At 54.6% G+C, this 10,000-nt stretch overlaps 17 non-coding genes across 17 annotated transcripts; all 17 read left to right on the plus strand.

Annotated features, from left to right (window-relative positions):
• The first annotated feature begins 282 nt into the window (after window positions 1-282).
• LOC144489101 (5S ribosomal RNA) lies at window positions 283-401 on the plus strand. The gene has a single exon (XR_013496840.1). It is a non-coding gene; the product is annotated as a 5S ribosomal RNA (ribosomal RNA).
• Window positions 402-712: 311 nt separating this feature from the next.
• On the plus strand, window positions 713-831 carry LOC144489102 (5S ribosomal RNA). The gene has a single exon (XR_013496841.1). It is a non-coding gene; the product is annotated as a 5S ribosomal RNA (ribosomal RNA).
• A 916-nt stretch (window positions 832-1,747) lies between these two features.
• On the plus strand, window positions 1,748-1,866 carry LOC144489103 (5S ribosomal RNA). Its single transcript, XR_013496842.1, has one exon. It is a non-coding gene; the product is annotated as a 5S ribosomal RNA (ribosomal RNA).
• Window positions 1,867-2,177: 311 nt separating this feature from the next.
• On the plus strand, window positions 2,178-2,296 carry LOC144489104 (5S ribosomal RNA). The gene has a single exon (XR_013496843.1). It is a non-coding gene; the product is annotated as a 5S ribosomal RNA (ribosomal RNA).
• Window positions 2,297-2,610: 314 nt separating this feature from the next.
• LOC144489106 (5S ribosomal RNA) lies at window positions 2,611-2,729 on the plus strand. The gene has a single exon (XR_013496845.1). It is a non-coding gene; the product is annotated as a 5S ribosomal RNA (ribosomal RNA).
• Window positions 2,730-3,043: 314 nt separating this feature from the next.
• LOC144489168 (5S ribosomal RNA) lies at window positions 3,044-3,162 on the plus strand. The gene has a single exon (XR_013496905.1). It is a non-coding gene; the product is annotated as a 5S ribosomal RNA (ribosomal RNA).
• A 302-nt stretch (window positions 3,163-3,464) lies between these two features.
• On the plus strand, window positions 3,465-3,583 carry LOC144489107 (5S ribosomal RNA). The gene has a single exon (XR_013496846.1). It is a non-coding gene; the product is annotated as a 5S ribosomal RNA (ribosomal RNA).
• Window positions 3,584-3,885: 302 nt separating this feature from the next.
• On the plus strand, window positions 3,886-4,004 carry LOC144489108 (5S ribosomal RNA). Its single transcript, XR_013496847.1, has one exon. It is a non-coding gene; the product is annotated as a 5S ribosomal RNA (ribosomal RNA).
• Window positions 4,005-4,920: 916 nt separating this feature from the next.
• On the plus strand, window positions 4,921-5,039 carry LOC144489109 (5S ribosomal RNA). The gene has a single exon (XR_013496848.1). It is a non-coding gene; the product is annotated as a 5S ribosomal RNA (ribosomal RNA).
• A 311-nt stretch (window positions 5,040-5,350) lies between these two features.
• On the plus strand, window positions 5,351-5,469 carry LOC144489111 (5S ribosomal RNA). The gene has a single exon (XR_013496849.1). It is a non-coding gene; the product is annotated as a 5S ribosomal RNA (ribosomal RNA).
• A 314-nt stretch (window positions 5,470-5,783) lies between these two features.
• On the plus strand, window positions 5,784-5,902 carry LOC144489112 (5S ribosomal RNA). The gene has a single exon (XR_013496850.1). It is a non-coding gene; the product is annotated as a 5S ribosomal RNA (ribosomal RNA).
• A 311-nt stretch (window positions 5,903-6,213) lies between these two features.
• LOC144489113 (5S ribosomal RNA) lies at window positions 6,214-6,332 on the plus strand. Its single transcript, XR_013496851.1, has one exon. It is a non-coding gene; the product is annotated as a 5S ribosomal RNA (ribosomal RNA).
• A 920-nt stretch (window positions 6,333-7,252) lies between these two features.
• On the plus strand, window positions 7,253-7,371 carry LOC144489114 (5S ribosomal RNA). Its single transcript, XR_013496852.1, has one exon. It is a non-coding gene; the product is annotated as a 5S ribosomal RNA (ribosomal RNA).
• Window positions 7,372-7,682: 311 nt separating this feature from the next.
• Window positions 7,683-7,801, plus strand: LOC144489115 (5S ribosomal RNA). Its single transcript, XR_013496853.1, has one exon. It is a non-coding gene; the product is annotated as a 5S ribosomal RNA (ribosomal RNA).
• A 314-nt stretch (window positions 7,802-8,115) lies between these two features.
• LOC144489116 (5S ribosomal RNA) lies at window positions 8,116-8,234 on the plus strand. The gene has a single exon (XR_013496854.1). It is a non-coding gene; the product is annotated as a 5S ribosomal RNA (ribosomal RNA).
• A 311-nt stretch (window positions 8,235-8,545) lies between these two features.
• On the plus strand, window positions 8,546-8,664 carry LOC144489169 (5S ribosomal RNA). The gene has a single exon (XR_013496906.1). It is a non-coding gene; the product is annotated as a 5S ribosomal RNA (ribosomal RNA).
• A 314-nt stretch (window positions 8,665-8,978) lies between these two features.
• Window positions 8,979-9,097, plus strand: LOC144489118 (5S ribosomal RNA). Its single transcript, XR_013496856.1, has one exon. It is a non-coding gene; the product is annotated as a 5S ribosomal RNA (ribosomal RNA).
• Window positions 9,098-10,000: the final 903 nt, after the last annotated feature.

Genomic DNA, 10,000 nt, shown 5'->3' on the forward strand with positions numbered 1-10,000 from the left:
GGTCACCGCAGCCTCGGCCCAGAGGCAGGCAATCTTTTGGCTGCTCCCTCAGCCTGGCTTTGCCAGGACATTCAGCTGCTACGGTCTTGCCCCTTGGGCGCTGGCTGAGCTGAAAGACAACCACGCCTCGCAAGGATGTGAAAAGCGGCGAGAGGGAGAGAGAGCACAAAGGAGGAGGAGGAGGAGGAGGAGGAGGAGAGAGGGAAAAGAATTGCCATGAGCGGCAAAGAAGAAGCGGCTGAGCTATGAGACTTGAATTAGCCAGAAAGCAGGGCAGTCAATGCCTACGGCCATACTAGTCTGAAAACGCCCGATCTCGTCTGATCTCGGAAGCTAAGCAGACTCAGGCCTGGTTAGTACTTGGATGGGAGACCGCCTGGGAATACCAGGTGCAGTAGGCTTTTGCTGCCAGCAGAGGCTGCCCACAACACACGGTCACCGCAGCCTCGGCCCAGAGGCAGGCAATCTTTTGGCTGCTCCCTCAGCCTGGCTTTGCCAGGACATTCAGCTGCTACGGTCTTGCCCCTTGGGCGCTGGCTGAGCTGAAAGACAACCACGCCTCGCAAGGATGTGAAAAGCGGCGAGAGGGAGAGAGAGCACAAAGGAGGAGGAGGAGGAGGAGGAGGAGAGAGGGAAAAGAATTGCCATGAGCGGCAAAGAAGAAGCGGCTGAGCTATGAGACTTGAATTAGCCAGAAAGCAGGGCAGTCAATGCCTACGGCCATACTAGTCTGAAAACGCCCGATCTCGTCTGATCTCGGAAGCTAAGCAGACTCAGGCCTGGTTAGTACTTGGATGGGAGACCGCCTGGGAATACCAGGTGCAGTAGGCTTTTGCTGCCAGCAGAGGCTGCCCACAACACACGGTCACCGCAGCCTCGGCCCAGAGGCAGGCAATCTTTTGGCTGCTCCCTCAGCCTGGCTTTGCCAGGACATTCAGCTGCTACGGTCTTGCCCCTTGGGTGCTTCCTCAGGTGAAAGACAGACAGGTGGCTGGTAAAGGCGGCTGAGGGACTTCAATGGTGCATTTTGGGAGATGTCAGACCAGCAGTATCTACCAAGAAGTGGGAAGCGGAAGGTCTGGTATCTCAGTGCATTTTGGGAAAACTCAGACAAGCAATATCCACCAAGAAGTGGGAAGTGGAAGGTCTGGTATCTCAGTGCATTTTGGGAAAAGTCAGGCAAGCAATATCCACCAAGAAGTGGGAAGCGGAAGGTCTGATGTCACAGTGCATTTTGGGAAAAGTCAGGCAAGCAATATCCACCAAGAAGTGGGAAGCGGAAGGTCTGATGTCACAGAGTGGTTATCCCCAAACACTACATTAGTGTTTCCCTCCCTCCCTCCTCCTCTGACCAAAAAAAAAAGGCCACTGTGAGAAGGTAAAAGTGAAGGGAAGAGTTTTAAAATTTTTTTGAAAATCATTCAAATGGTGCTTGAAATGTCAGTGATTGGGATTAAGTATTGCACGTGAGAGATGTGGGAGATCCGTGCAGCTTCTAGCGTCTCGGATGACTACGTCTGCTGCTACATTCAACGACATTCAGCTGCTACGGTCTTGCCCCTTGGGCGCTGGCTGAGCTGAAAGACAACCACGCCTCGCAAGGATGTGAAAAGCGGCGAGAGGGAGAGAGAGCACAAAGGAGGAGGAGGAGGAGGAGGAGGAGAGAGGGAAAAGAATTGCCATGAGCGGCAAAGAAGAAGCGGCTGAGCTATGAGACTTGAATTAGCCAGAAAGCAGGGCAGTTAATGCCTACGGCCATACTAGTCTGAAAACGCCCGATCTCGTCTGATCTCGGAAGCTAAGCAGACTCAGGCCTGGTTAGTACTTGGATGGGAGACCGCCTGGGAATACCAGGTGCAGTAGGCTTTTGCTGCCAGCAGAGGCTGCCCACAACACACGGTCACCGCAGCCTCGGCCCAGAGGCAGGCAATCTTTTGGCTGCTCCCTCAGCCTGGCTTTGCCAGGACATTCAGCTGCTACGGTCTTGCCCCTTGGGCGCTGGCTGAGCTGAAAGACAACCACGCCTCGCAAGGATGTGAAAAGCGGCGAGAGGGAGAGAGAGCACAAAGGAGGAGGAGGAGGAGGAGGAGGAGAGAGGGAAAAGAATTGCCATGAGCGGCAAAGAAGAAGCGGCTGAGCTATGAGACTTGAATTAGCCAGAAAGCAGGGCCGTCAATGCCTACGGCCATACTAGTCTGAAAACGCCCGATCTCGTCTGATCTCGGAAGCTAAGCAGACTCAGGCCTGGTTAGTACTTGGATGGGAGACCGCCTGGGAATACCAGGTGCAGTAGGCTTTTGCTGCCAGCAGAGGCTGCCCACAACACACGGTCACCGCAGCCTCGGCCCAGAGGCAGGCAATCTTTTGGCTGCTCCCTCAGCCTGGCTTTGCCAGGACATTCAGCTGCTACGGTCTTGCCCCTTGGGCGCTGGCTGAGCTGAAAGACAACCACGCCTCGCAAGGATGTGAAAAGCGGCGAGAGGGAGAGAGAGCACAAAGGAGGAGGAGGAGGAGGAGGAGGAGGAGAGAGGGAAAAGAATTGCCATGAGCGGCAAAGAAGAAGCGGCTGAGCTATGAGACTTGAATTAGCCAGAAAGCAGGGCAGTCAATGCCTACGGCCATACTAGTCTGAAAACGCCCGATCTCGTCTGATCTCGGAAGCTAAGCAGACTCAGGCCTGGTTAGTACTTGGATGGGAGACCGCCTGGGAATACCAGGTGCAGTAGGCTTTTGCTGCCAGCAGAGGCTGCCCACAACACACGGTCACCGCAGCCTCGGCCCAGAGGCAGGCAATCTTTTGGCTGCTCCCTCAGCCTGGCTTTGCCAGGACATTCAGCTGCTACGGTCTTGCCCCTTGGGCGCTGGCTGAGCTGAAAGACAACCACGCCTCGCAAGGATGTGAAAAGCGGCGAGAGGGAGAGAGAGCACAAAGGAGGAGGAGGAGGAGGAGGAGGAGGAGAGAGGGAAAAGAATTGCCATGAGCGGCAAAGAAGAAGCGGCTGAGCTATGAGACTTGAATTAGCCAGAAAGCAGGGCAGTCAATGCCTACGGCCATACTAGTCTGAAAACGCCCAATCTCGTCTGATCTCGGAAGCTAAGCAGACTCAGGCCTGGTTAGTACTTGGATGGGAGACCGCCTGGGAATACCAGGTGCAGTAGGCTTTTGCTGCCAGCAGAGGCTGCCCACAACACACGGTCACCGCAGCCTCGGCCCAGAGGCAGGCAATCTTTTGGCTGCTCCCTCAGCCTGGCTTTGCCAGGACATTCAGCTGCTACGGTCTTGCCCCTTGGGCGCTGGCTGAGCTGAAAGACAACCACGCCTCGCAAGGATGTGAAAAGCGGCGAGAGGGAGAGAGAGCACAAAGGAGGAGGAGGAGGAGAGAGGGAAAAGAATTGCCATGAGCGGCAAAGAAGAAGCGGCTGAGCTATGAGACTTGAATTAGCCAGAAAGCAGGGCAGTCAATGCCTACGGCCATACTAGTCTGAAAACGCCCGATCTCGTCTGATCTCGGAAGCTAAGCAGACTCAGGCCTGGTTAGTACTTGGATGGGAGACCGCCTGGGAATACCAGGTGCAGTAGGCTTTTGCTGCCAGCAGAGGCTGCCCACAACACACGGTCACCGCAGCCTCGGCCCAGAGGCAGGCAATCTTTTGGCTGCTCCCTCAGCCTGGCTTTGCCAGGACATTCAGCTGCTACGGTCTTGCCCCTTGGGCGCTGGCTGAGCTGAAAGACAACCACGCCTCGCAAGGATGTGAAAAGCGGCGAGAGGGAGAGAGAGCACAAAGGAGGAGGAGGAGGAGAGAGGGAAAAGAATTGCCATGAGCGGCAAAGAAGAAGCGGCTGAGCTATGAGACTTGAATTAGCCAGAAAGCAGGGCAGTCAATGCCTACGGCCATACTAGTCTGAAAACGCCCGATCTCGTCTGATCTCGGAAGCTAAGCAGACTCAGGCCTGGTTAGTACTTGGATGGGAGACCGCCTGGGAATACCAGGTGCAGTAGGCTTTTGCTGCCAGCAGAGGCTGCCCACAACACACGGTCACCGCAGCCTCGGCCCAGAGGCAGGCAATCTTTTGGCTGCTCCCTCAGCCTGGCTTTGCCAGGACATTCAGCTGCTACGGTCTTGCCCCTTGGGTGCTTCCTCAGGTGAAAGACAGACAGGTGGCTGGTAAAGGCGGCTGAGGGACTTCAATGGTGCATTTTGGGAGATGTCAGACCAGCAGTATCTACCAAGAAGTGGGAAGCGGAAGGTCTGGTATCTCAGTGCATTTTGGGAAAACTCAGACAAGCAATATCCACCAAGAAGTGGGAAGTGGAAGGTCTGGTATCTCAGTGCATTTTGGGAAAAGTCAGGCAAGCAATATCCACCAAGAAGTGGGAAGCGGAAGGTCTGATGTCACAGTGCATTTTGGGAAAAGTCAGGCAAGCAATATCCACCAAGAAGTGGGAAGCGGAAGGTCTGATGTCACAGAGTGGTTATCCCCAAACACTACATTAGTGTTTCCCTCCCTCCCTCCTCCTCTGACCAAAAAAAAAAGGCCACTGTGAGAAGGTAAAAGTGAAGGGAAGAGTTTTAAAATTTTTTTGAAAATCATTCAAATGGTGCTTGAAATGTCAGTGATTGGGATTAAGTATTGCACGTGAGAGATGTGGGAGATCCGTGCAGCTTCTAGCGTCTCGGATGACTACGTCTGCTGCTACATTCAACGACATTCAGCTGCTACGGTCTTGCCCCTTGGGCGCTGGCTGAGCTGAAAGACAACCACGCCTCGCAAGGACGTGAAAAGCGGCGAGAGGGAGAGAGAGCACAAAGGAGGAGGAGGAGGAGGAGGAGGAGAGAGGGAAAAGAATTGCCATGAGCGGCAAAGAAGAAGCGGCTGAGCTATGAGACTTGAATTAGCCAGAAAGCAGGGCAGTCAATGCCTACGGCCATACTAGTCTGAAAACGCCCGATCTCGTCTGATCTCGGAAGCTAAGCAGACTCAGGCCTGGTTAGTACTTGGATGGGAGACCGCCTGGGAATACCAGGTGCAGTAGGCTTTTGCTGCCAGCAGAGGCTGCCCACAACACACGGTCACCGCAGCCTCGGCCCAGAGGCAGGCAATCTTTTGGCTGCTCCCTCAGCCTGGCTTTGCCAGGACATTCAGCTGCTACGGTCTTGCCCCTTGGGCGCTGGCTGAGCTGAAAGACAACCACGCCTCGCAAGGATGTGAAAAGCGGCGAGAGGGAGAGAGAGCACAAAGGAGGAGGAGGAGGAGGAGGAGGAGAGAGGGAAAAGAATTGCCATGAGCGGCAAAGAAGAAGCGGCTGAGCTATGAGACTTGAATTAGCCAGAAAGCAGGGCAGTCAATGCCTACGGCCATACTAGTCTGAAAACGCCCGATCTCGTCTGATCTCGGAAGCTAAGCAGACTCAGGCCTGGTTAGTACTTGGATGGGAGACCGCCTGGGAATACCAGGTGCAGTAGGCTTTTGCTGCCAGCAGAGGCTGCCCACAACACACGGTCACCGCAGCCTCGGCCCAGAGGCAGGCAATCTTTTGGCTGCTCCCTCAGCCTGGCTTTGCCAGGACATTCAGCTGCTACGGTCTTGCCCCTTGGGCGCTGGCTGAGCTGAAAGACAACCACGCCTCGCAAGGATGTGAAAAGCGGCGAGAGGGAGAGAGAGCACAAAGGAGGAGGAGGAGGAGGAGGAGGAGGAGAGAGGGAAAAGAATTGCCATGAGCGGCAAAGAAGAAGCGGCTGAGCTATGAGACTTGAATTAGCCAGAAAGCAGGGCAGTCAATGCCTACGGCCATACTAGTCTGAAAACGCCCGATCTCGTCTGATCTCGGAAGCTAAGCAGACTCAGGCCTGGTTAGTACTTGGATGGGAGACCGCCTGGGAATACCAGGTGCAGTAGGCTTTTGCTGCCAGCAGAGGCTGCCCACAACACACGGTCACCGCAGCCTCGGCCCAGAGGCAGGCAATCTTTTGGCTGCTCCCTCAGCCTGGCTTTGCCAGGACATTCAGCTGCTACGGTCTTGCCCCTTGGGCGCTGGCTGAGCTGAAAGACAACCACGCCTCGCAAGGATGTGAAAAGCGGCGAGAGGGAGAGAGAGCACAAAGGAGGAGGAGGAGGAGGAGGAGGAGAGAGGGAAAAGAATTGCCATGAGCGGCAAAGAAGAAGCGGCTGAGCTATGAGACTTGAATTAGCCAGAAAGCAGGGCAGTCAATGCCTACGGCCATACTAGTCTGAAAACGCCCGATCTCGTCTGATCTCGGAAGCTAAGCAGACTCAGGCCTGGTTAGTACTTGGATGGGAGACCGCCTGGGAATACCAGGTGCAGTAGGCTTTTGCTGCCAGCAGAGGCTGCCCACAACACACGGTCACCGCAGCCTCGGCCCAGAGGCAGGCAATCTTTTGGCTGCTCCCTCAGCCTGGCTTTGCCAGGACATTCAGCTGCTACGGTCTTGCCCCTTGGGTGCTTCCTCAGGTGAAAGACAGACAGGTGGCTGGTAAAGGCGGCTGAGGGACTTCAATGGTGCATTTTGGGAGATGTCAGACCAGCAGTATCTACCAAGAAGTGGGAAGCGGAAGGTCTGGTATCTCAGTGCATTTTGGGAAAACTCAGACAAGCAATATCCACCAAGAAGTGGGAAGTGGAAGGTCTGGTATCTCAGTGCATTTTGGGAAAAGTCAGGCAAGCAATATCCACCAAGAAGTGGGAAGCGGAAGGTCTGATGTCACAGTGCATTTTGGGAAAAGTCAGGCAAGCAATATCCACCAAGAAGTGGGAAGCGGAAGGTCTGATGTCACAGAGTGGTTATCCCCAAACACTACATTAGTGTTTCCCTCCCTCCCTCCCTCCTCCTCTGACCAAAAAAAAAAGGCCACTGTGAGAAGGTAAAAGTGAAGGGAAGAGTTTTAAAATTTTTTTGAAAATCATTCAAATGGTGCTTGAAATGTCAGTGATTGGGATTAAGTATTGCACGTGAGAGATGTGGGAGATCCGTGCAGCTTCTAGCGTCTCGGATGACTACGTCTGCTGCTACATTCAACGACATTCAGCTGCTACGGTCTTGCCCCTTGGGCGCTGGCTGAGCTGAAAGACAACCACGCCTCGCAAGGATGTGAAAAGCGGCGAGAGGGAGAGAGAGCACAAAGGAGGAGGAGGAGGAGGAGGAGGAGAGAGGGAAAAGAATTGCCATGAGCGGCAAAGAAGAAGCGGCTGAGCTATGAGACTTGAATTAGCCAGAAAGCAGGGCAGTTAATGCCTACGGCCATACTAGTCTGAAAACGCCCGATCTCGTCTGATCTCGGAAGCTAAGCAGACTCAGGCCTGGTTAGTACTTGGATGGGAGACCGCCTGGGAATACCAGGTGCAGTAGGCTTTTGCTGCCAGCAGAGGCTGCCCACAACACACGGTCACCGCAGCCTCGGCCCAGAGGCAGGCAATCTTTTGGCTGCTCCCTCAGCCTGGCTTTGCCAGGACATTCAGCTGCTACGGTCTTGCCCCTTGGGCGCTGGCTGAGCTGAAAGACAACCACGCCTCGCAAGGATGTGAAAAGCGGCGAGAGGGAGAGAGAGCACAAAGGAGGAGGAGGAGGAGGAGGAGGAGAGAGGGAAAAGAATTGCCATGAGCGGCAAAGAAGAAGCGGCTGAGCTATGAGACTTGAATTAGCCAGAAAGCAGGGCCGTCAATGCCTACGGCCATACTAGTCTGAAAACGCCCGATCTCGTCTGATCTCGGAAGCTAAGCAGACTCAGGCCTGGTTAGTACTTGGATGGGAGACCGCCTGGGAATACCAGGTGCAGTAGGCTTTTGCTGCCAGCAGAGGCTGCCCACAACACACGGTCACCGCAGCCTCGGCCCAGAGGCAGGCAATCTTTTGGCTGCTCCCTCAGCCTGGCTTTGCCAGGACATTCAGCTGCTACGGTCTTGCCCCTTGGGCGCTGGCTGAGCTGAAAGACAACCACGCCTCGCAAGGATGTGAAAAGCGGCGAGAGGGAGAGAGAGCACAAAGGAGGAGGAGGAGGAGGAGGAGGAGGAGAGAGGGAAAAGAATTGCCATGAGCGGCAAAGAAGAAGCGGCTGAGCTATGAGACTTGAATTAGCCAGAAAGCAGGGCAGTCAATGCCTACGGCCATACTAGTCTGAAAACGCCCGATCTCGTCTGATCTCGGAAGCTAAGCAGACTCAGGCCTGGTTAGTACTTGGATGGGAGACCGCCTGGGAATACCAGGTGCAGTAGGCTTTTGCTGCCAGCAGAGGCTGCCCACAACACACGGTCACCGCAGCCTCGGCCCAGAGGCAGGCAATCTTTTGGCTGCTCCCTCAGCCTGGCTTTGCCAGGACATTCAGCTGCTACGGTCTTGCCCCTTGGGCGCTGGCTGAGCTGAAAGACAACCACGCCTCGCAAGGATGTGAAAAGCGGCGAGAGGGAGAGAGAGCACAAAGGAGGAGGAGGAGGAGGAGGAGGAGAGAGGGAAAAGAATTGCCATGAGCGGCAAAGAAGAAGCGGCTGAGCTATGAGACTTGAATTAGCCAGAAAGCAGGGCAGTCAATGCCTACGGCCATACTAGTCTGAAAACGCCCAATCTCGTCTGATCTCGGAAGCTAAGCAGACTCAGGCCTGGTTAGTACTTGGATGGGAGACCGCCTGGGAATACCAGGTGCAGTAGGCTTTTGCTGCCAGCAGAGGCTGCCCACAACACACGGTCACCGCAGCCTCGGCCCAGAGGCAGGCAATCTTTTGGCTGCTCCCTCAGCCTGGCTTTGCCAGGACATTCAGCTGCTACGGTCTTGCCCCTTGGGCGCTGGCTGAGCTGAAAGACAACCACGCCTCGCAAGGATGTGAAAAGCGGCGAGAGGGAGAGAGAGCACAAAGGAGGAGGAGGAGGAGGAGGAGGAGGAGAGAGGGAAAAGAATTGCCATGAGCGGCAAAGAAGAAGCGGCTGAGCTATGAGACTTGAATTAGCCAGAAAGCAGGGCAGTCAATGCCTACGGCCATACTAGTCTGAAAACGCCCGATCTCGTCTGATCTCGGAAGCTAAGCAGACTCAGGCCTGGTTAGTACTTGGATGGGAGACCGCCTGGGAATACCAGGTGCAGTAGGCTTTTGCTGCCAGCAGAGGCTGCCCACAACACACGGTCACCGCAGCCTCGGCCCAGAGGCAGGCAATCTTTTGGCTGCTCCCTCAGCCTGGCTTTGCCAGGACATTCAGCTGCTACGGTCTTGCCCCTTGGGTGCTTCCTCAGGTGAAAGACAGACAGGTGGCTGGTAAAGGCGGCTGAGGGACTTCAATGGTGCATTTTGGGAGATGTCAGACCAGCAGTATCTACCAAGAAGTGGGAAGCGGAAGGTCTGGTATCTCAGTGCATTTTGGGAAAACTCAGACAAGCAATATCCACCAAGAAGTGGGAAGTGGAAGGTCTGGTGTCTCAGTGCATTTTGGGAAAAGTCAGGCAAGCAATATCCACCAAGAAGTGGGAAGCGGAAGGTCTGATGTCACAGTGCATTTTGGGAAAAGTCAGGCAAGCAATATCCACCAAGAAGTGGGAAGCGGAAGGTCTGATGTCACAGAGTGGTTATCCCCAAACACTACATTAGTGTTTCCCTCCCTCCCTCCTCCTCTGACCAAAAAAAAAAGGCCACTGTGAGAAGGTAAAAGTGAAGGGAAGAGTTTTAAAATTTTTTTGAAAATCATTCAAATGGTGCTTGAAATGTCAGTGATTGGGATTAAGTATTGCACGTGAGAGATGTGGGAGATCCGTGCAGCTTCTAGCGTCTCGGATGACTACGTCTGCTGCTACATTCAACGACATTCAGCTGCTACGGTCTTGCCCCTTGGGCGCTGGCTGAGCTGAAAGACAACCACGCCTCGCAAGGACGTGAAAAGCGGCGAGAGGGAGAGAGAGCACAAAGGAGGAGGAGGAGGAGGAGGAGGAGGAGGAGAGAGGGAAAAGAATTGCCATGAGCGGCAAAGAAGAAGCGGCTGAGCTATGAGACTTGAATTAGCC

The sequence above is a fragment of the Mustelus asterias genome, unplaced genomic scaffold (assembly GCF_964213995.1).
Source record: "Mustelus asterias unplaced genomic scaffold, sMusAst1.hap1.1 HAP1_SCAFFOLD_2008, whole genome shotgun sequence".
In the NCBI taxonomy this organism is placed as follows: domain Eukaryota; kingdom Metazoa; phylum Chordata; class Chondrichthyes; order Carcharhiniformes; family Triakidae; genus Mustelus; species Mustelus asterias.